A 27,685-nucleotide genomic window follows, 5' to 3' on the forward strand; every position below is an offset into this window, starting at 1 on the left:
AGCCACATTCTCTAATACTAAATGAAGGAGATTATTTTGATCTTCCGTGTGTGTGTGTGTGTGTGTGTGTGTGTGTGTGTGTGTGTGTGTGTGTGTTTGCAGGTCTGGGGATGGAACTCAGGGTCATTTGACCTCCAAGCTACACTCCCTGCCCTATTTTTTAATCTTTATTTTGAAACTGGGTCTCACTAAGTTGCAGAGGGCCTCACTAAGTAGTTGAGGCTGTCCTGAACCTCAATCCTCTGGTCTCAGCCTCTCGAAAGCTGGGATTATACCATGCGCCACCACACCCGGCTTTCCTTGTGTTATTACTGCTTTCTTTTTCAATTGGTTCAAATATCTGTTATTGTGTTTTAATAAACATTGTAAACTAATACAACAAAGTAAAAATTATATAGGTTGTAAATATATTCTAAGTTACATTAACTCCCTTCCCATGAAAATTAGTAATAATATAATCTTGCTGAGAAAAATGGTATGATATTTTATTTAATTTATTTTTCAAATATATATAGGTAGGTCATGATAATTTTTTCTTTAAAGTTTTCAATGGCCAAGACAAATATCTAAGAAGGTGATTCATTTACTCATATTTTTACACATATGAGGAATTTGATATTTAGAAAGAAACAATACATGAAATAAATGTTTATTCATTACAGCTGTGTTTTGGAGTTCCCTAGAAATTACACAAAATAGCTGTCCAAAATGACTTCAGTGTAATTGAGCTTCTAGGTGGTTCATATGACCCATTGACATTGGTTGCTATATAAAACTGCAGACTTTCCAAAAATACTTTTGTATTTTTATATTTCATTTAATTTAGGAAAGAATGCTGTTTCAAGCCAAACTTAATAGAAAAACTTGTTTAAAGAAGCATTCTAGCACTGTGAACTCTGTCACTTGGAAGAGTGCTCAAAGCACCTTCTATAGTTTAATCAAATTATAAGCCACTGCATTTTACTCATTTTTATAATGCTATGAAATAGTTCATTTCTCTTGAGATTGAGATATAATGTAGAATAAACTCTTGTCCCCTGAAATACATATATGTGTTTTATAAAAGCTGACATAGCAAGTTCAGCCCATGTCTCCCCTACTGACACAGAATTATTCAGTGAATTTGGAAGAGCTTTTTATCTCTTTGAATAGTTATCCAATTGAGAAATAATGTAATCATCAATTGTGACCAAGCCAGGTAGATATTTGGCCCATCTCTAAATACTTCTAAAAAATTAGACACCTTGGCATTCAATCAGAGTTAGAAAACCCCAATTGTTTGACCCTGCAGTAACCAGCTCCAGATAACCTTACATTAAGAGACTGAGTAACTTTAAATAGAACGAGAGCAGCCACAGGAAGCCCATGCAGCACCGTGTTTAGATCAGATCTACCAAGGCAGCAGGAGATACACCTGCGGGCTGAAAGATAGCTACGGTGGTATATTTCAACACCTTGCAAAGTCTAGCACCAGCCCCTAGCATAGCACACATGTTCACAATGAAATTTGGTTTTAGGAAAGTAATAAGGCAAGCACACTGCTGGTATGCTGTTCACTCGGAGGCAAATATTCACTTAGGGTAATTAGCTTGAATAGTGAGATTTTAATCATTTCATTCTCAACATAAATATTTGGCTAATCGATATGAAAGGTATTTATTTTCTCTATAGTTGGCTTTGCTTCCCAGCATTAGTACTGTGTGACAGATGGCTGATGTCATCTCTGCTTGGAAGAACTCAGTTGGCAATATTAGCACGGCATATTTCTGGGGACTTGTGATATTCCATGAGATGATGAAAGATAAAAGTGTCTAAAGGGTTTTCCCCAAAGCAAATATATCTATGTGATTTAATACCCTATCTTAGTGATACAACATAGTATATATAGGTATCTATATCTATCTATAATCCACTTAATGTTTTACTTAAATATATCTTGGTAAATAATCAGAATTCCCTTGAACATACTCCTTGAACACCGGCCATTTACAATATACATTAGTTGTTTATATTTCCTTTGTCCCCGTATTTGTTCAGTGAATGTTGATAGGACAATCCTAGTACTAGCAACTTTGTGCCTTTGATTATATAAGCATATCACATTACTGCAATAGCAGAGGCTATAGAGTGCCTTACATCAAAAGTGGACTTTTGTAAAGTTTTTACTTTATGACTCTGAAACAATCCTTTGTATTTGTTTCCCTGTTATAAATTGTTGTTCTTGAGAAAGGTTTCACTATTATATTTTTCTGTTTACATCCTTTGCTATTACACTGCCTATTCTCATTCTGTGGCTTCTGTCAAATTGTTTGCTTTTTAAAAATTAGGAAAGAGGTGGGATGAAAACTAAGGTGTATGATGGAGGAAATAGACCGTGGAGTATATGGGGAAAATGTAAGTTGTTTAATTTGAAGTTTTAAGTAGTTAGTATTTCTAGGCTCTCTTCAGGGCACAAGAGACACTAATTTGTGATTTTTTTTTTTTTTTTTTTTTGTGGTACTAGGGTTTCCTGGAAGCCCTTCTACTTCCAGGCTATACTCCCAGACCTATTTTATACTTTTTTTAAAATTTGGAAACAGGGTCTTTTTTTAGCCAGCGCAACTGGCCTCGAACCTGCGCGATCCTCCTGTCTCCGCCTCCCAAATTCAGGGATTACAAGTGTGCGCCACCACGCCCGGCTAATTTATGAACTTAATCTTACAGACAAAACACTGTGGTAGGAGTTAAAATTAGGAAATATAAGTTCAAAACACGTATGTAACTCACTCAGAATCTCACAGCAGATTTGTGGTAGAAATAGGTTTTAAACTAAGGAAGCTGGCTCTAGAGTCTATATTCTAATTACTGTGCTGAAGACAAGACAGCAAAAATCCCATCCCTGAAAGGCATGGCAGAGAATAATTATTATAGCCTGACTTTCATATTCGTTTTAATGCTGTGTAAAAGAACATTATTTCTTAAAGAAAGAGATTGGATTTTATTATTTTTCTTCTGTTTCCTCCATGTTACACTATGATAACTTAAAAATACAAATACATAAAAGTAGGAAAGAAAGAAATTCACAAAAATAAAGAAAAATTCCAAATCTTTTAATAATATATCAATGTATTTAGGAGGAAGATAAAGGATAAACTAAAAGGAGTTCATAATTTCTCTTATAATGTGAAAATATCTTAGAAGAAATCACTATTTTATTGAGGGTCTGAACCTACCATCATAAAATTTAAAATAGATTGTTAATACTAATTTTTTTATTAAAGATCTATGTAATCCCAACAGAAAAAAATACAAATTTCTCTTTTATTGATTTTAAGGGCTCTAACCATTTAAATACCTCTAAATTATTTTTATTGCTAACATTTCAATTTCCCAAAGAATCTCAAAAGTATAATATCCATAGTCATTCATTAAAGGGGAAGTAGATATTATACCTGCAGTCATTTCTTTACCTTGATGATAGTTTTCTAAGATTTCACATTCTCAACTATTCAAAATTAATGCCAATTACTTAATCATATTAAATATGCTCAAAATATTAGTATCCATGTTTAAATATATCTTTTTCAGGTATCAAAAGGGTTTGTTATTCAGATATTAACCTCAGATTAGAAGCTCTATAATAAGATATATTTCCAGTTCTTATTCCTTATAAATAAGAGATATTTAGTACATGTAGTATAGAGGTGACATATTTGACGCGCAAGCCTTTGTCTCTCAGATTTAGTGCTCTTTATGGACCAGAAAAATGTACCAATAAAAAATGGCTGTGACACTTATGCAGCAATGTTTTTATTCATTTTCCCAACTTTTCAGAAAGTGTAACCATCATATGTAACATCATTCAGGAAAGTTTCATGTGGCTCTATCATCTGAAACCATGAGCAACAGATTACAATTTAACTCATGCTACATATAAGCACCTATCTGGGCAGCTGCGACCATTATGCCATCCAAGGTAAACAGGCCAGTGTCTTAATGGCAGCATAAATGCTTCCCATTTCACTTCATGCATCTAACTATATTCACCATACAGGGCAGACAATCCAAGCCACTGTGACTAGGAAACGGAGACAGACAGAAAAACATGAAACCACTTTAATGGTGCTGTGTATTTCTCTCTAAGTATGATTAAATAATCATAAGAACTTCTCTAAGGGCTAATCTGCTATATTTTCCAGATTTTCACCTTGGGGACATATTGTCCCTTGTCACTGAAACCTCGGGGACAGAAGGGGACGCCACAGGGTGGCACAGCAGGATGCTGAAACACTGATGAAACAGTGTTCAGTTAATGAAGGCATGGCCCATGGCCTCTGCTGCTCTGCCATATGTTTGAAGAAATGCTAATGACTACAATTCAAATACCTTTTTCATCTTAACTATATGTAAATGTGTTTATAAATGCTCTCTTATAAATATACGATCACATTTTTAAAAGCCAAGTGTTAATGTTGCTTTCAAGATCTATAATACACAATAATTAAAACTTAAGCAATTCTGCTTAATTATACCTTATGGGAAACTGTACAGTAATTTATAGAAATTAAGCAGAAAAACAAAGATCAACAGAAATAAAGCAGCAGTTGAACAACTGAATAATAAATCACTTTGATCATTAACTTACAGCAGCAAAATCATTGTATGCTAAAGACTTCGATCCTAATACTTAAACAGCTGACAGGGAAAAGGTGTTAGGACTTTGGGAATTTTTTGTAAGAGCACAGCTTGAACTGATGGGTGATGGCCTATGCCATTACCTAATTCTATGATGCCCTTTAAAATAAAGTAATAATTTTGAGTTGAAAACTTTTATTTTTTTAATTTTGATGTAAGATAGCCCTTCCTATTTTCTTATACTTTGGCTCAACAATTGCAGTTGATTGTTTGCTTGAGAATGGTGTCTTTTGTGACTGACCCAATCTTAGGTACATGTACATCTGTGTAACTATGGTTCATTTATAAGAGCCAGTTGTTACTCATTTGGGGAAAGATTGTATCCTGTACATTTGTTAGAATACCATAAAAGCTCATTGAAGTAGATCTGTGAAACTGGAGCTAACTACTTTTTTTTTTTTTTTTTTTTGGTGATACTGGGGGTGGAACACAGAGACTTTTCTTCCTCCAGGCTATACTCCCTGACCTATATTATACTTTATTTGGAAACAGGGTCTCACTAAGTTGATAAGAGCCTCACTCAGTAGCCGAGGCTGGCTTTGAACCTGTGTGATCCTCCTTTCTCAGCCTCCCAAGCACTGAGATTACCAGGCTCGGCCACTAACTACATTTTAATCAGTAGAAATGACTGATTCTCACACTTAATACTCCTTCTAAACGCTAAAAATTATTCTTGTGGATTAATTTTCCTTTTAGTCAGTGAAATAAAAACATATATTTATCAAAAAGTACATTAGGAAATATTTATGTTAGCTTAATTTAGCTATTCTATGAAGTATAGATACTTCAAAACAACATGTTGTACATGACAATTATATACAATTGTCTTTTCAGTTAAAAAGTAATTACCTAGCTCTTTTAGCCATGTACTCAATCATAAAATATAATTGTAATATTTATTTGAATGTTTGTGAATTATGTAGATAAATTTGATTTTTTCCTAGTCCTTCCAAAGGTATTTATTTATAAGTCAAAAAGTATACCTATTCAGGAAGAAAAGAATATTATCTCAAAGTTTTTAGAGTCAAAATGGAGATGGCGATGACTGGCTAATGCATGTTAAGAACAGACAAGGGCCAAGGAACTTCCTCGATGCGGGCTAAAAAATGAGAGTAGAAAGCTACTATACTGATTTTGCAAATCTAGGAAATAAAGGTCAATGATGTTTCTCCAAATGGGCATGGCCACAAATATATCAAGACATATTTTAAAATAAACTCATGTACTTATATTCCCTCATTGGGAATATCTCATTTCTGCATAGCTTTGGGCATATACTAAGGGATATTGACTAAATAGGGACACTCAGAGATTTTTCCAGCAAAAGCTTCTTAGCAAAGATACATTGCATGGTCAAGACAAAAACCGACAAAAGGGCAAATACTCCTTCTCTCTCATTGAAAATGATTACAGGGTGGAATCCATTCAATGATGGTAATGTCTTGAAATTCATTTCCCAAATAGGAATCACAGAAAAGAAATAAAAATGACTAGTAATGAAACTAGACATTGTTTACTGGTAAATCATTTGCATAATGTTTGCATATGAATATATTACTTATGAGTATGTACTTATCTTGTTTTTTCTTAATGAATCTGATTTTTTTAAACAATGTACAGTGGCTTGCTTTCTACCTGTCTGATACTGTTCCGGGTCATAAAAGATTCTGTCAAGCTAGTTTTCTTCTTATGTCCACTTAAAAATAGCAAAATGATATATTGGTTCTGGGGTTTCTGAAAAAGCCTTAATGATTCAAAGCATATGGAAATGTTTCCAAATAATGTGTAATGACAAGTTCAGGAAGTGAGGCTATTTTGAAGTTCAGTAACTTACTAGGGAAAATTAAGAAGGTTTAAGGGTAGAAAATGGAACTATTCCTTTAAAAGATCTGTTATTCTCCTTTTGAAAAGTAATCTTCTCCCGGTTCATTTTCTACCTGATAAACTACACTAGCGAGTGATCTCTGTACCATGAAACAAATGAAAATATTTCAGGAAAGACTTTGAACAAGGAAAAGGTTTTAGAGAGGAATGTTCTCCTTGCAAAAGAATGGAATTTATGTAATCAACTCCAATAAAATCTTTACTTGAAATTCCCAGTAATGAAATCTAAATTATACAAAGTAAACAAGGAAAAAGGGAGGTCATATACAGGAATATTTCTTCTAAGTTATTGAACCCGTCTAGAGAGGAAAAGGGATTTCCTTGGTCAAACATACGGCTGGAAAGAAGGCTTCCATCTTTTCCTCTCTCCCTCTGCTTCTCAGTGGTCCTGTGCTTTTACCTCTTGACCTCTCTTTACAATATTATCCCTCCTCTAGAACTCAGTTTTGGGGATAAGAGTTATTTGAATTCCAAGGGTAGAGTAATCATGAAAGCAATATAATTTGTTTCTGCAAAGTTTTTTAAATTATATGTCACTTATCAAAAAATAAAATCTGGGCATGGTGGCACATGCCTGCAATCCCAATCATTGGGAGGCTAAGATGGGAGGATATTGGGCTTGAGGCCAGCCAAATAATTTATCGAGGACCTCAGCAACTTAGTGAGACCCTGTGTGAAAATAAAAAATACTATAGAGTCAAGGATATAGATCAATGGTACAAAGGTACAATTACTTCTGTATAGATGTTTGGTCTTTTTTCTGGCCACTCTCATTGTTTTCTAATGCATTTTCATTGATTTTTAATGATATGTATCTATATTCAGTCAAGAAGTTTGTTATATACAATTTAATGTAAAATAATATTTAAGATAATAAAATTCAAACATTAATATTGGATATAGGAATCCCTTTAAAATATATTTAAAATAAGAGAGTAAGACTATATTCTCTAATCCATGTACTAAATATTTAGAAATATTTACCGTAGAAATCAAATTAGTTGGCAAAGGTATGCACTGCAATGTTGCATTTAACATGCTATGTATTTTATTTTGATAATTTCTCAGTGTTTTTGTCAAATATCAGGTAAAGTTTGCATTTTTCCTAAAAGACTGATGGTCCCAATGTCAAATTTTTTGAAATACATGTTATTTGATAGATATTTTTAAAATAAAACTTTACAACCTACAAAAAAGAGACTATATTCTCAAAAGTTTCTTATCTGCCTTTTAAGAAAATGATTAACTATGACAAGAAGGAATTCAGCAAACATGTATTTTAAACAAAGGTACAGGTCAAATGAATAAAGAACACTTCCAAAATTTAATTTTGTAAAAAATATGTGTATTGATGAATAGAATATTTTAATGTATATAAAATCATTTATGAGGTGACAATATAACCATGTACTTCAAACCACATGAGCCAAGAATTTTAATAAGGCTGTACATCCAACTTGAACTTAAAGACTTAAAATGCTAGGGAAGAGGTAAAATATTATGTTTGATTCAATTTTTCTTCCATGTGTTACTGTTTCACTTTTATTAGCATTCTATACATTTTTTCAATATATTTATTTGGTAGCCTAAAAGGGCAGAATATGTGCTATAAATGTCAAGTAATGGCATATGTTTTGAAAAAAGGCTCATGTTTTGAGAAGAATGTCAAGTAATGGCATATATTTTGATTGATGTTTACCAATCATCTTAAAAAATCAATATAATTTATTGAACATCTGTAAGTATTAAGCTAATATTACATAGTTCCTAGTGGAACCACTACCAATAAAGACTAAAATCTGTTTAATTATATGGTCTTCTCAGAATAAAAGTAATGATACATGCACAAACTGTTCCTCAGCTCCCTTTTTATAACAAGAAAATTAAGACTCAGAGACTGGCACACAGATAGTAAATGGCAGAAGTAGGATTAAATAGAAATCAACTAATATGGGTATAATTAATGGTGTTTCTTACTTATTAAATAATACCCATTATAGAATCTCTTTTTGCTTGAAACAATGGGTATAAATGTTGCTGAATTTAGCACAAAAGTGACTGTTAGATACTATAAGAAGTAACTTAGAAAATAAGGTACTCAGAGTAATAATATTATGGAAGATAAATTTAAGGCCTGTAATTTATCTTTTATGAGCCTCACTTTCCACACCCATAAATTTGGGAATTTAAGTAGTTTAATTCAAGTCTTTGTTAACTCTAAAATTTTATAAAACTATGGGATATATACACAATGGAATTTTACTCAGTCATAAAGAGAACAAAATTATGTCATTTGTAGGGAAATGGATGGAACTGGAGAACATTATGCTAAGTGAGATTAGTCAGTCACAAAAAGTAAAAAATTGAGTGCTATTTCTAATATGTGAAAGCTAGGCAGAAAAAGGTTCATAGGAGGAACTCTAGACGAAGAAGGAGAAACCATAAATGAGTAAATAAGGTGACCTAACTGAGGGGGATGGGATGGGTGAAGAGAGAACTTCCTAATGACCGTGATGTACATTAACAAACATATCAAAGTCAATCACTAAGCCAAACACAAGAAGGAAGGAGGAAAGAGGTCATGGGTGGGAAATGGGGAAGGGATAAATGAGTGATATTTACATGAGTGCTTCTACCAGCCCGTATTCCATTAAGATGTATGACTATAATGCATCAATAAAAATTAAAAAAGTAAATACAGAATTTCTAATTTCTGTTCATTTAGTTAAAAACTTGTACTGCTGCTTCCCATATAGTGCACTGGGGAGGTTTCGGTTTTGTATACCATCAGGTTGCTTTCTTCTCTCTGAGTTAAATATGAAATATGGCTATTAGTTGGACATGGTGCCATCATCATTCTTTGTGTCTGTATCCTTTTAGTTTACATCTCTGAGGTAGTAGAAACAGAAAAGTTTATTTTCTATAAATCATACAGAATTTCATTTTGCCATATGGTCAAAAGTCAATTTCAATAAACAAATTTCCTTACCATCTTCCAAAGAGTTATTCTGGATAGAAGAAAAGTTAATGCCAAGTTAATCAAGTGGGGATAAGACAACCTTGGTCTATGACCTATGACTGCTGGCCCTTACCAAAGTCCCTTTTCTGATCTTTCTCAGATATATCTCACACCAGTCCCTGCTCTATCAGCTTTTAATAGTCTTTCAGTTGTAAGTTTTTCTTAGTTTCTCTTCATGTCTCACTACTCTATCAAATAGGTTCACACCCTTGAATCCGAATCATCAGGTTCCCATGCTCTTATTCAGCACATAACAATTATTTTACTATTCTCATGTCATTATTTATCTTGATTTCTGAAGTTTGGGGTGCTTTATTAATTTTGAGCCCAAAGCAAGTCTTACTTTCCTCGGTTGTCTTTGCTTTTTCTCCCTTTCCTTATTTCTCTCTCCCTCCCTCCCTTTAATCTGGTACCTTTGTAGTTTTCTGAGTTTTCCTCAGAGAATTGGAATAGCAGTGATGTTAACATTAAAGTCTATTCTTATTTGGGTTGCTCATTCCCAAATCTACATCATGGATAGGATCAAATTCTACTTTTATTAATAGTTTCTTCATTCTCTATGACTGCATTTGTCCACTGATTTTGATTAGCCTTAATATAAGTTGGTGTCTCAGTTATCATATGTTCTCAATATTCTGAGTATATATATATATATATATATATATATGGGCTATTGAAAACCAGGAACACTTCTGTTAATAATAATGTATATATCTTATGCTCTAATTTTCTAAATAATAAAAGTTGTATCTTAGTCTGATAACACTGCTGTAACAAAATACTTGAGATGGGGTACTTTATAAAGAATAGGATTTTATTTAATTCTTGATTCTATAGATTGGGAAGTCTAAGCATGGAGCAGGCATTTTCTTAACAGCCTGTGAGGGGCTTTTAGCTGCATTATAATAGAGAGGATTTTATGTTCAGAGAGAGCAAGCTTACTCTCTCTCTCTCTCTCTCTCTCTCTCTCTCTCTCTCTCTCTCTCTTTTTTTTGGCAGTACTGGGTATTGAAACCATTAGTATTCTGTCTCCAAACTACACCACAGTCTTATTTCTTTAAATCTCTTTATTTTGAAACAGAGTCTCACGAAGTTGCAGAGTGTCTCACTAAGTAGCTGAGGAGAGCCACGAACCTGTGATCCTCCTGTCTCAGCCTCTGAAGTATGGGATTACAAGCATGTGCCACCACATCTTCTGACAGCTCACATTTTTATAAAATTACTAATGGCATTCTCGGGGACCCATCCTCATGACATAATCTCATCCTAATTACCTTCCAAATGCCCCACCTCCAAATTCATGTGAATTTGGGGACTAAATCATAGCAAGAATTAAGGAATAATAGAGAGCAGAAAAGTTAATACTTTAAAATTCTACTCTACAATATTTATTCTATTTCAATTTTAGGTTAGAAAAGTTGGTCAAATTAAGCATTTGAGGACCAAAGAGGAGTTGTTATTATTAGTTATTTCAATTTTTAGGCTCTTGTACTTTATACTGCATGTCTCTGACTGATACTTATAGTTCAGATGTCATTAATATTAGCATTTGCTATGATCTTACTTAAACGTTTATCTTCTATGCAAGTTTTTCTTATGAAAAAGTTTGTGAAAAATACCTCTTAGAATAGTTACCTTAGAAAGAGTATATTTAAATAAAACTACTTGTTTTACTTAATGTTAATCTAATATCAATTAATTTTTCCAAAAGGTTGGTAATGGATAATTTGTTGTTTAATAATTAGCATTATGTGCTTATCTCCATCTCACCCATTAAAAATAAGTCTTAAATAGATGACTACACCTTTGGGGTTCGACTAAAGTCCCATTTTTTTGTCTGTTGTCCTGTGTAATTATAGTGTTTTTATACTCTTAAAATATTTCTTATGGACTATATATTTTTACTAATTTACTAATTTCTTCACTAATAAGGGATTATGCCTTTCTTACTTTCTCTGCTATATATTGCAAGTAGATTAGGAGTTTGATACAATTTTCAATATATGTTCCACATAAAAAAGAAGAAATCCGATGCTTTCCCTAATATGTGAAAGCTAAGGAGAAATGAGTAACAGGAGGAACTCCAGATGAAAAAGGAGATACTATAGAGGAGCAAATAAGGTGACCTAACTGAGGGGATCAGGGTGGGAGGGAGAGCAGTACATGATGTACTTAAACAAATACATCAAAGTCAATCACTAACCCAAGTATGGGAAGGCGGGATGGGGAGGAAATGGGGTGATGATTTGGTAAGGGCTAATTGGGAGATGTGTGCATGTATGTCTACACAAGTTTTTTATCCCATTAAGATGTATGACTACAATGCTTCAATTTAAAAAATTTAAAAAGAAATTAAAAAAAGAAAGTTGTTTTAGATGGAATATACTACCTATTGCTGATGATAGTTCTAAGGTATTTATACTATCCAGTCCTCTTGAATTCTCAAAAACACTTTTTCTACTATTAACACATAAGGCTGATTCCTAAGGAAAGTAAGAATTCAGTGGACAAAGAATTTTAATATCAGGAACTATGGGCTTGCAGGGGACTCATTCACTGAGCTTAAGTACTGTGTTTTCAAACAATTATTTGCATGCCTTGGAAGCACAAGACATAGAAATCAAAAGTTTGTTTTATCTGCCAGGAAGGTAGCTCTTAGCCTTAAGTTATAAAAATATCAATCTTCTATCTGACTCATCAAAGAGCAGCACTAGTTTTATTGAATTTGACAAAATGTCAAGTATCTGATTTTTACCCATTTTATTGTCTATTACATAAAGAAGTTCATAAATTGGCATGCTACCATATTTATTCAATTGATCATGTCTTTGTGAAATGAAGTGCAGAATCTCATATTGATCTGATTTTTAATTAATTTATTTATTTAGAATCATTATTACATTATTTCTCTAAGGTTCATGTTTATCAATTACCAACTGATAGAGTAGGTATCCTAGTATCTTTTTATAGCATTTAGATAATACTTGTCCAGTGTTTTGAAGTTTTTTTGCATCCTTACTTATAGCAGCCCCAAAACAAGCATATTTTCATGTGGCCTAATCACATTATAGAATTAGAAAATAACTGAAACGCATTGGGCAACCCTTTGAAAGAAGAGTAAGCATTACTTGTATTAAAGTAATAAACATTACTTGAAGTTGAAAATAAATCCTAAAGTCCAGATTAAATACACCAAACAAACTTATCCAACGTATTTTCTAGCTAGTTAAAACTTTAAACTCATCACTAAAATATAGAGAATTAATGCCAAACGTGGTGACATACACCTGTACTCCCAGTACTTGGGAGGCTGAGACAAGAATATCAGGTTTAAGACCAGCCTCCGCCACTTAGCAAGATTCTCAAAAACCTAACAGGATCTTGTTTAAAACAAAATGTTAAGGGCTGGGAGTATAACTTGGAGGTATAATGCCCCTGAGTCCATTCCTCAGTACTATAAAAGATGAGCTAGAAGAAAAAAAGAGAGAAGGGGAGGAGGAGGAAGAAGAGGAGGAAGAGGAAGAGGAAGAAGAAGGAGAAGGAGAAGGAAAAGGAGAAGGAGGAGGAGAAAGAAGAGGAGAAGAGAAATTGAGAGAATTTAATATTATATAATTTTTAATTTTTTCTAAAATTTAAATTTATATTACTCATGTTAATTTTTTCAATGATTTTCTAATCCCTTATTTCATCAAGATATTGTTTTTTTCACATAAAACTGAATTCTGGAATTTCAACAAAGAAATAATTGCAACACTTCAATAGAATCGAAGTGAGAAAAATTTAGGTCACATGATATACGTCCTTGTGTAAAGTTGTATTTTCCACTAGTAAACAGACAAACAGACAATAACAAAACAAATCAGATTACAAATAATTATAACTGGCTAAATTTCTTGAGACCAGAGTATATAAATAGTGTTCAATAAGGATATAAAATATCTGTTCTTTAATTAATTATGGTTGACTTCAAGCTGCGTTGATAAATTCAGGTGAAAGATAACTGGCAGAACAGGGGATACCAACATGAGATTGCCAAGTTTTTTTTATAAAAATTTTCCCAGAAAGCAGATTTTCAAATTAATTGAACAAAAATAAAGATAATTCTTGCCGGGCATGGTGGCACACACTTGTAATCCCCTCACTTGGGAGGCAGATACAGGAGGAACCCGCAGGTTCGAAGCCAGCCTCTCTGGCTTAAGAGACCCTGTTTATAAATAAAAATATAAAATAGGTCTGGGAGTGTAGCCCGAAGGTAGAAGGGTTTCCAGGAACCCCACTACCACCACCCCCAAAAAAATAAAGATAATTTTTATATCCTATCACCATAATTTGATTTCCATATGAATAAGTAATATTCTCAAAGTAAAACATTACTTTAAATTAAATGAATTACACCTATGAAGACATATTAAACTGTTCTAATTTTTTCTTACATGTAACATAAATAACTAGAAGTATTATTATAATAATGCATATTCTTTGACCAGTTTGAGAAAGCAGTACACCCAGAAATGTGATAACTACTGTTCCAAACTTTTTATATATTTGTCTTTCTATTATTTCTCTTTTCTATTCATCATGAGGAAGCTATGCATATGCATATACTACTCTGGCTAGCTATAGAATCATCTTAATTAGCCTAATCTTTGTTCATTTGTCTTTTTTTTTTACTTTTATTAGTAGAGGACACTGCACAGTATTAAATGCAGTGGTGTTTAATAGTGTGGTGTGTGTGTGTGTGTATGTGTGTGTGAATACCAGGGGCATTCTTCCTGTGAGTTATAGCTCCAGGCCTATTTTTTATTTTTTGTTTCAAAACAGGGTCTCGATAGGTTTCTGAGTGTTAAGCTGTATTGCTGAGGCTGTCCAATAGTCCTCCTGTCTTTGCCTCCCAAGTACTGGAATTACAGGTATGTGCTATCATTTAAATTTAGGCATGACATTTTTCTCAGTGTCAGAAAATAATGAAATTGAATATACACATATTCAATTTATATATTCATATATAATATTCATATATATGACAAATTTCAGTTTTTTCCCTTTAATTTTAAGAAGCTTAAAATTAAGCCAGGCATAGTGGCACAAGCTCATAAGCCCGGTACTTGGGAGGCTGAGACAGGAGGATCTCAGGTTCACAGCCAGCCTCAGCTATTTAATGAGGCTCTCTGCAACTTAGTGAGACCCTGTTTCAAACCAAAGAATAAAAAATAGGGCTGGGGTGTAGCTTGTAGGTAGAATGTCTTTATTCAATACCAAGTACCACACACAATCTGAATTTAGAGTCAATGCAGATATTTTTCTTATATAATTATTAATAATTTTTGTTTTAGTTTCTCATAGTGGACATAAATGTGTGTGTGTGCTCCTGAGGACTGATGGAATCCAGGGGCATTTTACTTTTGAGGCATATTTCTAGCCATATTTTTATTTTTGTTTTTTATTTTGAAACAGGGCGTCACTAAATTAGTGCACACTGGCCTCAACACTGTGATCATCTTGTCTCAGCCTCCCAAGCACTAGGGTTACAAGTATGTGACATCATGCATAGCTTGGATATGAATTTATGATGAGGTAGTCCCACAAACCGTTTTCAGAAGGGTGAGCGATCATAATAGCAAACATTTGCTTAGGAATCAACTGGTCTGTTTAATGAGAATTTTGTCCTCTGAGTGAGACTTTGCAATTAGATAGAGTGATAGCTTGAGTTCTGATATAACTTGAGCCCCTGGGTGAGAGTTGCCTACTTCCTTGTTTGTTGTGGATAAATCTCACATGATTAAGTGTGTTATACCATTAAGTGTAAATTTCATTCACCCTTTCAATACTAAAAAGCACTGCAATGGATTCTTCTTACTTAGAATAAGAAAACAAAATAGAAATCTCCATATTGAGCCTCTGATTCACAAATTTTATACTAAACCTATTCTTTCTTTAAAAAAATTAACCTGTGGAAAAATAAAAGGTACAAGTACTAGAATCATAAGGCTTATGCAGATATGCACATATATTCCACCTTAACCTCACAGGCGTCTCACACTAACCTGAACAATATATGACACAGAAAGCTTTCCCAGTTTTCTTTTTGTCTCTTTGTATTATTGTTATTGTTGTTTACATCTTTTGAATCATTGAGATTTTGAAGTTCCAAAACTAACAACATAAGATGTTGGTAAGAAGAATGAGAGGCAAATAGTCAACTACCTTCTTTACCCTTTCAAGTATTATTCCAATTTTTCTAACAAGACTCTCTCTGAATTGCTCTCATGATGTAGCAATTGAGTGAAATCTGAAGCATATTTTCTCTGGAAATACTCCATTCTTTTTTGAACTAGCTTCTGCTAACTTTAAGCATCACTCAATTTTGAGGCTTCTGTTCCTGACATTTGTAGGATTCTATAGAGAGAAGAGGAATTGAAGCTCTTCTGTGTTTCGTAGTTCTCTCATCCTGTGACATAAAATATTGTCGAGCAGCAGAAAGGGATTGGTGACACTGAGTGGCATGTTCCACATTCAGCAGTCTTACTTTTCTGCTACCTTAGAGTCCATTTGTACAAAGAAAAGAAAATATTCATTTACATAGCTTCCATTTTTTTCTTCTTAGATTCTTGAATTTATCTGATTTAAAGGCATTTTCCTGCCACTACTCCTAAGAGTCATTGCTAAAACATAGTTCATTTTATTATAGAAACAGGGTAGACTAATTATCTCCTGAGAACTTGCTATAATTTTAAGGGTTATGCACAAGATGTTAACTAATCACACAGCTCCCAGATATTTGTAACATGCAGTGTGACTCTGTTGCATTTAAATGAGTGCTAGGCATGACTCCTGATGTGTTGTTTCTGGTGCTGCACAGAAGAGAAAATGGTGCATTATGCAGAGTTAAATTCACAATACTTGACATGTTTTGTTTCAGATATAAGTGTACCATATCTTATTACTTTTAAGCAACTCACATTTTCAAAACACATTAAATTTAGTTTTAAAATTTTATATAATAAAAGTGGAGTAATTGACAATTACAAATGTAATGGAAATTAATGCAAACTAGCAAGAGTTAATATGCATGTGTTAGGATAAAACTTCTTTTTAAAATCATATCTTAATTCCCATAATGGATTTGGTAAAACTTGCAGCTTTTTCAAAGTCAGTGTTATTGGTGTTAATAATACGAAATACATTGGAACTCCTCAAAATTGTCAAGGTAAAATGAAGAATATGTAAAGCTTCTACATTTGATTTACAAATTTATTAAGTGAATACCATTATGGCAAGGCTAATTATTTTTATCTTATTTCCATGCAAGGATGTATACATTTTATTTAGTCACTATCTACTTATTTAATATTTTACTGTCTCACGTATCCTAACCAACTATTGAAATAATATGATTATAATCCTAATAACATCCTAAGTTCCACATACAACAGAAAATAAATCTATTTCTATTATCCTCCCAAGTTTATCTAAAGCTTTACATTGTTACTTTCCTATTTTCATTTAAAATATCTCCTCTTAAAATATGTTTTTAATTTATTTTTCACCATTTCAAATTATTTTCTCACATAGGAACTGAATTTTCCAGTATGTCATTACACACCATATATCTTTAGAATGTACTTTATTTTTTAAATTGAATCCAAGAATTAACTATACTAGTTTATATGTAACATTTGCTCAAAAATACTACAGGTAACTTACAGCTTGACAAAAATCTTCTGGAGAATGCCTTTTAAGTTATTATTTATGCCACTGCCTGTAGTCATTTTTTAAATAGGAAAGGAAAATTAAAAAGGCAAAAATCTAGTCTTTTTCTCTTATTTAATTGCTATCCTGGGATCTCTAATAAAACTGAATTTAAATTGAAAAAATCTGGTTCTAGTGGAATTTCCATCTTTCAAGGAATAATACAAGTCCTGTGATTTCTTTACTCACATCATGCTGGTCTAAACTCAGAGCTGTCTGTGAAGCTGAGTAAACGGTGTGAGTTGTTGTCATCACTCTTCTTCTTCTTCTTCTTCTTCTTCTTCTTCTTCTTCTTCTTCTTCTTCTTCTTCTTCTTCTTCTTTCTTCTTCTTCTCCTTCTCCTCCTCCTCCTCCTCCTCCTCCTCCTCCTCCTCCTCCTCCTCCTCCTCCTCCTCCCCTCCTCCCCCCTCCTCCTCCTCCTTTCTTCTTTTCCGCAATAATCAAATAAATTTGAGAAGTTGTTCTAAAAAAATACCCAGGGTAGAAAAAATTTTAAAAAAGGTATTTCTGCTTTGAAAAAAATAGGGCCAGACTTAAAAAGATTCAAGTAATAGGTACAACTTTAGATTCTGCTTCTGTCTTTGTTGAAATTAAAGCCTTTATAAAATCTTGAATTTAATGTGCATTTTTACTTTTCTTTGTTGATGCATTGTAATCACACACCTTAAGGAAGTTCAGGGTAATATAGGCGTATGTACACACAGCCCTCATTGAGCCCTCCCCCAGTTCCTGCCCTCTTGCCTCCCCTTCCTCTCCTTCCTGTGCTCAGTACAGTGATTGGCTCTGATAAATTTGTCAATGTATATCATGTCCATTGAGGTGTTTCCTGTTTCCTCCCTCCAATCAGTTAGGTCGCCTTCTTCACTCAACTAAGTTTTCTTCTTTGTCTGGAGTCTCTCCTATGTACCAGTTTTTACCTAGCTTCTTCATATTAGACAGAACATCTGACTTTTCACTTTTTGTAATTGACTGATCTCATTTAGCATAATATTCTCCAATTCCATCCATTTCCTTGCAAATGATATAATTTTGTTCTGTTTTATGGCTAAGTAAAATTCCATTGGTACCTATTCCATAATTTTGTAATACACTCATCCGTTGATAGACATTTTGGCTGGTTTACTCGTTTCATAGATATGCATGCATTACCCTGGCAGTTTGGTTTTCATTCTTTTGGGTAGATACCCGGGAGTGGTTTCGTTGGGTCATATGGTAGCTTAATTTCCATTCTTCTGAGGATTCTTCACACTGTTTTCGGAAGAGGTTGCACTAATTTACAATCCCACAAGCAAAGTATCAGAGTTCCTACTTTTCCACATCTTCACCAGCAAGGTTATTGTTTGTGTTTTTAATAATTGGCATTATAATTGGGACTAGTTGAAATCTCAGGGTAGTTTTGATTTACATCTGATTACTAATAATGTTGAACATTTTTTCATACATTAACGGGCCATTTGTATTTCTACTTTTGTGAAGTGTCTATTTAATTCAATTGATCTTTTTTTTTTTTCTTCTGGGTCTGGGGATGGAACCCAGGGACATTCAACCTACAAGTTACACCCTTGCCCTATTTTCTATTCTTTATTTTGAAACAGGGTATCACTAAGTTGCAGAGGCTGTCCATGAATGGTGATCCTCTGGTCTCAGCCTCCCGAATGCTATGATTAGAAGCATGTGCCACCATGCCCAGCTCAACTGCCCATTTTTTTAATTGGGTTATTTGTATTTGTTTTAGCAGTGAGCTTCTTTTTTTAAGTTGTATGTTACTAAAAAATCAGAATCCAAAAAGTCAAATGTTTTAATTTGAATCAATTTTCTCTATTACCTGAATATATTGTAGATTAGTTTTTATTCTCTGTGTGTGTGATAAACACAAGCCTCATTTTATTGTTTTATAAGACAGAGTTTCACTAAGTTGCTGAAGACATTGGTAAGTTACTGAGGCTGACTTTAAACCTGTGATCATCCCATGTCAGCCTCCCAGGTACTGGGATTACGAGAATGTGCTAACACACCCAGTTATTTTTTTTTAATTTTTATAATCATTTCTTGTAATTTAAACAAAATTTTAAATTTTCCATCCTTCAATGAGCATGCTAATAAAATGTAAACTCTATGAGAACAAAATCCTATCCTATTTAAATAACACACCTTTTTCTATTTTTAAACAAATTATTTCCATGTATATACAGGTGTCAAAATGTCATATTGATTTTTTAAATTATTTTACAGATATGGTATTTATTTATAGCTAAAGGAAATACATAGCTATTTATAATATTAAGAGAATATATCCTGATATCTTCTTTTTTGTACTTCAATAAAAAACACTAAAAGGTGGCACATGCTTGTAATTTCATCATTCAGGAGGCTGAGACCGGAGGATCGTGGTTTGCTGACAGCCTCAGCTACTTAGTGAAGCTTAACAACTTAGTGAGACCCTGTTTCAAAATAAAGAATAAAAAAATAGGGCAGGGGGTGTAGCTCGGAGGTTGAATGCCCTTGGGTTCCATCCCCAGACCCGACCCCCAAAAATGTATATATTAAAAATACTATTCAGAGTACCTCTCTTTTTTTAAAGTACTTATCTTCATTTAATGCTTTTAGTTGGTTTTCTGGATTGAGTTCAGCATGTAACCAAAAATGTTTTCATTGTATACAGTTTTTAATGTTCTAATATATGTTTCTTAGTTGAAATTTTGTAATTCTTACTTTTTTAAGCGTGGAATTTGGCATAAACTCTATTCTTCTTGAGCATTTCTATGACATGGAGAATGCCTGAGTTTTTCTAACTACAACTAGAATTAGGAACCGTGGTTTTTAAAATGAGCACAGGCTTTCCTACCAGTTAACAAGAGAAAACAAAACAAAATGTATCCCACAAAAGACCCTCAAGTAAATGTGCCACAACTACCTTCATTCCCACAAAAGCCTCTAATTCCTTCTTGTGCTCTATATTTTCATTGTAGACTCAGGAAGGTGATTTATATTTATGTAAATCTTCAGGTGCTACTTTATCTTGTTTGTACTAATTGTATTCATACTTATTCTATATAAAGCACCTCCTCTTGTTCTTACTTCTCTTCAGCTTCTCATGCAGCCTAACTATAAGCCAAGAGCAAACTCAAAAACTCTCCTTTTCATAATTGTGTGTGTGTGTGTGTGTGTGTGTGTGTGTGTGTGTGTGTGCGCGCGCGCTTTCAGAGACCTGGCTAATACTTCCATTCTTAAACTTTCTATAGGTTTTTTTTTCCAGTTTTCTTAAACAACAGACAAATGTTCTCTCATCTGAGTACACAGGTATTAATACTTCAGTTGAAAAAAATAAATAAATGCAAAGTTCATTAGTGTGTTGCTAATAAGGCCCTTAACCAGCCTTTATGTAGGGATAAGGGCAAACCAGGAAATGTCTTTAAGTTTGACAGTATGAATGGAATACATCATTAACAAACTGGTCTACCTGTTAAGAAAACATATGGTGAGCACATGTGTATCTGTTTACCTTCATTTCCAGCTATTCTCATGTCTTGTGGAGAGGGGAGGAGTTTCATGCCAATACTTTGGCTTCTATCAAACTAGTAGTAAGTATTGCTTCTGGAGCTGTCTTTTTTCCTTTCAGGAAGGCTGATCTTGATTAATGAGGGTCTACATCTGAATATGTGTAAAATTATGAATATGACATGGTTAACCTGGACAACCATTGGTGGGAGGGGGAAGGAAAAAAGGGGGCGGGGGGAGAGGGCACCAAATATAGTTTAAATGTATACCATTTATGTTCAATAAAAAATTTTTTTTTAAAAAAGAAGACAACTAAGGCATTTTCATTGAGAAGGGAAACCTTAGCTGGGCTGAGAGCAGCAGAATCAAAATAGCAGAGGTCATAGACATCAGTATTAAAAACTTTAAAAATCTCCCAGAAACTGAGCTAGCTAGTTCCATGCTTAGAGACCTGGTTTATATGTATCCCTTGGGATGTGCAGTATCGTGCTGAAGCATATGCAGATCCACAGGATACATCCTCAGAGAATCAGGAAGTAAAATCTACAGGGGAAACAGTGGGAAATTCCATGAGTAATTGGTTTGAAATACTATTTCAAGTAAAAATTAACACATACATGATATCCTTAAGTGGATTAGTGAAACACCATCCTAACATGCCAGTTTATTATTCTTGGGATGGGGTATCACATAATTTCATATCTTCTTTTCAATCTATGCACAATGTATAAACAATGCCATCACATTTTCTTCATGGTTAAGAAAACTGTCAGTTCATAAGAAAAGAACTGTTTGGGTGCAGGGTAATTTCACTTCGCTTTTCTCATCTCTCTCTAAAAAACTGGTAAATTTCAGATTGTGAGTGTTCCCAAGAAAAGAGAACTTGGGCATGTTCAGGCCTCTTGGAGTTTGATTTGATTTCCATTGAAGTCATCAGGAAGGTCAATCTTGGCTTCTCTGTCTATGTCTCTATGACTAGATGATGATGATAAGGGTGGAAACCTCCTATCACTGTACTCTCGAGTCCTACCCTGCTTCTCCCTTAGTAATCTATGTGCAGAGAGTATGCAGATGGTGGTACACTGGAGGGTGAAAGGGATATAGGAATGAGAGAAAGTCCTAACAAAACTGGACCCAATTTTCACAATAGCTAAAAAAGAAGTTTGAGGAGGAGGAATTAAATTTGATTTAATTTGCTACATTGATTTTAAAAATGTTTCTTGGAGCTAGGTGAGTTAAAATAGAAGAGAATGATCCTCATAGTGCCCATTGCCAAAGCATATAGCCGAAAATATCAAAAATCACATCAGGTAGAAAAAAGGGCACAAGAGTTAAAAATAAATAATAATGATCGCTTAGGGAGCACTTTAATTTATTACCCTAAGACTTTAGGGTTGCTTTCTTCCTCTCCTGTATAGTTAGAAGTTTCATGATTAAAAAGTTAACACATATTTTAAAACTGGGAGAAAAGGTTCACTCTTGTATATTGCTCTACATTCCTCAGACCAAAAAACAAAAGAAACAAAAAAACTTACTAGTATAGTTTTGCATAATTGTAAAGGTCAATTGGCCATTTGATCAATCTTCCCTAATATTTGATTAAAACACAATTAGTTAAATAATGAAAATTATTTTCAAATATCATGAAACCAGAAGAAAAAATTTTTAAAGTAAGATTTGTTGTATTAGTGGCGAATGTATGGAAATAGTAATTTGGAAAAATGAAGTTTTTTCTTAAAGAGAGTAGAATTAAAACATAGAAGTTAGAAGTTAGAAGTTTCTTATCTTATCTCTACTAGAATCCCTCAAATTTTTAAAATTTATTTATTTTTTAAAAATGTTTATTGGTGCATTGTAGTCATACATCTTAATGGAGTACTATCTTCCCCTAAGACTCCGGCCCGCAGGGGCTTAGAGAACGACACAGACACCTCTTCAGCTGAAATATGAATTCTTCTTTAATGGATCCTTAATATGTCTCTTCTAATATGTCTCTTAATATATCTGACAATGCGTACAACAAGCACAATATATATCAGCATCATAATCCCTCCTTCTATTCCCTACCAACCCCAAGCTTCCACAGCTAGGGCATGCACACTTCTGACTTTCTAATAGGCAGGCTGGTGGTAGGCGTCACTGATCATTCTGCAGGCACGTAGCATGGCACACTGCACATGCTCAAGGAGACGTCCATCTTGTGAGTCTCATGACTTGGCTGCAAGCCTAGGCGCCATCTTGAATCCATGCTGGCAACAAGCCTGGGTGCCATCTCGGTCCAGCCAAGTGGGCCCCGACAGAGTACAAGATAGTAGAGGCAAATGTGTACACATCACCCAATTAGCCCTTACCAAATTCCCACCCCATTCCCTACCCTCTCCCTCCCTCTCATGTTTGGCTTAGTGATTGATTTGCCATTTGTTAATGTCCATCATCTACATTAGGGAATCCCCCTCCTTTCTCCATCCCCCTCAGGTCATCATATTTGCTCATTTATATTATCTCCTTCATCTAGAGTTTCTCCTCTGACCTAATTTCTCTCTAGCTTCTGAATATTAGGATGCACATTCTGCATCTGATTTCTTATTTTTGTGACTAATTATACTTGCTTACATATATCTTCAAAATTACCCAAATTAATGTATAGTAATCTCAGTATAGCTGCCTTAAACATAATATTTTTGTGCAGCATCACCATATATAACATATTGATAATTTATCTTTAAATAAAGTTGTTATACATAAGTTTATTTCAATGCTTCTATTTTAATCTTTGAATTTTATTTTTTTTATATTTTTAATTGTAATATGTTTTGTGGTACTGGAGAATGAACCCAGGGGCATTTTACCTCTGAACTTCATTCCCAGCCCCATTTTTCATTCTTTATTTTGAAACAGAAGAGCCTCACTAAGTAGCTGAGGCTGACTGAGTTCCTGCAATCCTCCTGCCTCAGCCTCCCAAATACTGGGATTACAGGCATGTGCCACCATGCCTAGCTTTAATTGTAATAATTTTTAACTAATGTTTATTTTATGTGATTTTAAAAAGCATCTAATTATATATAAAGAATACTCTTTTCAAATTATTTTAAATAATTTTCAAATCATTATTTCAAGATCATTATTGTTATTCCTAATTTAGCAACCATCATACAGCAGAATTAGTGGCCTTGAAGAAGCAGAACTTGCTATAGATGCAATTTATTATTGCTGGAAAAAGGTTGAGTTCAGCATTATGGACCAATTAAGTGGGAATTCTTTATACACAATACTGCCTTTTATACTTGGATGATCTTTCCTGCTTTAATCCAGCTTATGCTTTGTGTTTGGCTTGGCCCTCCCCTCATCTGAAATATGCTCAGGTGATGCAGACTGCATTAAATCAGTTGCATTCAGTCCCATATTATGACATGCAGCATTGCTGATACATGTGCTCTCACAGTAGTTACTGAACAAAGGTGTGTTCACCTTGCTCCTCAAAGAGAACTCAAATTCTGCTTTCATATTGAAGCATCTCTGATTGTATCACTGAAATGGCGTGCCTTAATTCTGGACTCTTATCTAGACTTCCATCTCTCTGCATAGTGAGCTGCTGCTACATCACACAACTTAATAGCCTTGCTCACCTATTTGAACAAAAGCTCATACTGAGTCTTTACTCCTGGTGAAGACATGAAATGTAAGTATGCATAGTAGCAAGGACAAAATGATCGTGCCACTGATGTAGAAATAAGCAGGTCAGTCATAGTATTGTGACATGGTTTTCAAAGGATTCTGGCAATGCCCAAGCAATATAAACACAGCATCCACCAAAATGAGCCACAGGTGTCCCCCCACCCCACTTCCACCAAGTGTGCAAATTCTCATTCTCTTTCTTTCTCTCTCTCAAAATAGGTTATTATTTTTTCCTCTGCAGTAGAACTATGCCTTCCAGAGAAGGCCTAAACATGAAATAATTAAACGCACGGTAAGTGTAGGTTATTAAATAGAACTTTACACCAAAAATAACATGATGTGAGATATCTGCCAAAAGCAAGCACTAGAAGGAAAACACAGAAAGCTAGAGATCTCCACAAAGTGCTTACAAAGTTGAAAGCTGAAGTATTAATTTTTACTATATTTTGTAGATATAATAAAGGCATAAATAAATAAGATCATGAAGATTAAAATTTGTGAAGTGACACTTATATTACTTTTATTACTTGTCTTACTTTCTGAATTGCTTCTGATTGCAGGGAATCAATCATGTGAATAAAAAAGTCTTGGAAATAGTTTCTCAGGTCCACAAAATATTTATTATTATGACGATAAATTTATAAAATTCAGAAACATACAACAGAATAAAGCAAGCCTGTATTCTGAACACCAAAATATTGCTGTTACCTTTTTGTACAGTAAACCTATTAATTATTTTCTATGTAAAATAATAATCTTAAATATTTTGTATAGTTTTATTCTGAATATCCAAAGGTACTTTATATTACTGAAATTATTTTTATTACACTCAGTCCAAATATTTTAGCAGAAATCTCAGAAGATGTACTCCTTCACTTAGAATATGTTAAGATTAAATTTCTTTTTATATTTTCTAATTGAATATTTAAAATTCCAAATGGCAGCCATTCAGAACTAGAATATGATGAAATCTCTATGGGAATAAAGAATTCTTATTGTGGGAAAGTTAAAGAGTTCTACTTTCTATCCCATGATAAAAGAATATCTAAAATTTAGAATTTTTGAAGTTTAAGCACATATTTTGGAAGTCACTAGATGCTAAGAGCTTAGAGATGCTAGAACAGATATGAATTCAACCAGGACAAAAGATGGTAAATAGCTCTCCTAATACTGTGGAGAAATCACTTAAGAAACAATTTCAATATTGTACTTTATATAATGATTGAAGAGCCCTATGGCATAGGAAATTTCTATGGTAAAGGAACTGTCTTGAAGCCGGGCGTGGTGGCGCACACTTGTAATCCCCGCGCTTGGGAGGCAGAGACAGGAGGATTGCGAAGGTTCAAAGCCAGCCACACTGGCTTAAGAGACCCTGTTTCCAAAAATAAAAAAGTATAAAATAGGTCTGGGAGTATATCCCAGAGGTAGAAGGGCTTCCAGGAACTACAGTACCACCAAAAAAAAAAAAAAAAAAAAAAAAAGATTATTTTGGCAATGCTATTTTCATTTATATTATTATTTTAAAACAATTATATATTGAATAATATACTTCATAGTATATAGTATAAATCACATTTATATTATATCTATATACTTGAAATATATTAATATCAGAAGCTGAGGCCACAATATCAGGAGAAATATGGGTAGTCAGAAAAAATATTTTACCTTCAATGTTGCATTTATTTTCTTATTGTACATGATTAGATTTATAGCTTCATGGACCAACATATCAGGCTTTCTTGTTCATTATTCTTTGTAGAGAAGAAAGAATGCATAATAGTTGCAAACCTTCTGTGTCCCACTCTATACTAATGTTGATGAGTTCTTCTGCTTCGATATTTTAGGGAGCCCGTCTCCTGGCTTTACCAGGGACATAGATCTATTCCTTAGAGTGATCTATCCATATGCACTATAGAATATATATATAGTGTTCCATGCACTATATATATATATATATATATATATGCACTTTATGCATAGTGTTCCATCCACTATAGAATAGCATAAGTTTGATCCCCAGTTTTACTGCAAACTCATCATTTTTGGTTATGGAGATATCAAAGGATTGAGGTCCAAGCCTTTTCATTATAACATATATAATGACATTATATAAGCATTCTGCAAGATGTGATTGACTTAAATATTAAGTTCGTCATGAGTCTAGCTTTTCGTCTGGGAGGCCAGATTTCTGGGGTTCAGACAAATTCACTCTACTTAAATTTCTGTTCTTAATCTCAAAAGATGCTCTCTATAAACCACGTATGCCTCTGAGCTAGGTAAGGAGCTTATAAAGTAAATGTTTTGAGACTATTCCCTAACTGCAAAGGGAGGCATTGGGGAGTAGTGAGAAATGGCCAAATGACTACCTCCAGGGTGCTCATGTTCATTTGATACAAAAAGGGGAAGGTATTTTATCCACATAGAAAATCCAGTTTAGGAGAGTTATTTTATTCAGTGCAGAAATTGTATTTGACTCTTCTCCCTCTTGGTAAGAATAAGCATTATGAGAAGTTGACCATGGCCTGTCAAAACAACTATAGGACAGGGATCAAGAAAATATTAATCAGGAACTGCTAACTGCATTATTGCTCCCAAATCTCTTCTAAAGACTAGAGAGTGTGGAGGCACAGAGAACTAGGAGAAAGAGAAAGAAGCATCCCGTGTGCTTGCTCAGCTATATATCCTAAAGTTCAATAATGTCAGTTAGTTTCTTTAGCAGATATTTAGTAAGGTTGCTGAGCATGGTACATCAGAAAACCTAGAGGAGCAGTGAGCAAGATGGTATCATAGGACATATTGGAGTGCTGAGAAACATTGCATATGTAACATCCAGTATTGAAAAAAAGCTCTGGCAATCTAAACGATGACCCAAAGAGAACACCATCTGTAAAGGAACACCAAAGAAGAGAAGCCTGGGTAATATTTTCTGAAAAGATCTAATGCAAGACTGTAAATGCATAGCCATATCACATCTGTAGTGGTTTCAAGTTTCTTTTCTTTCTACAGGTGAAGAGGCTTTTAAAATTTCTTTTTATCAGTGCATTGTAGTCATACATCTTAATAGAGTACAGGATGGTAGAGGCATACATACACACATCACTCATTTAGTCCTTCCCTACTTTCTCTTTTTTCTCTTTCCCTCCCTCCTGATCATGTTTGGCTTAGTGATTGACTTTGATATGT

This window comes from Muscardinus avellanarius (assembly GCF_963383645.1).
Source record: "Muscardinus avellanarius genome assembly, chromosome: 9".
NCBI lineage: Eukaryota > Metazoa > Chordata > Mammalia > Rodentia > Gliridae > Muscardinus > Muscardinus avellanarius.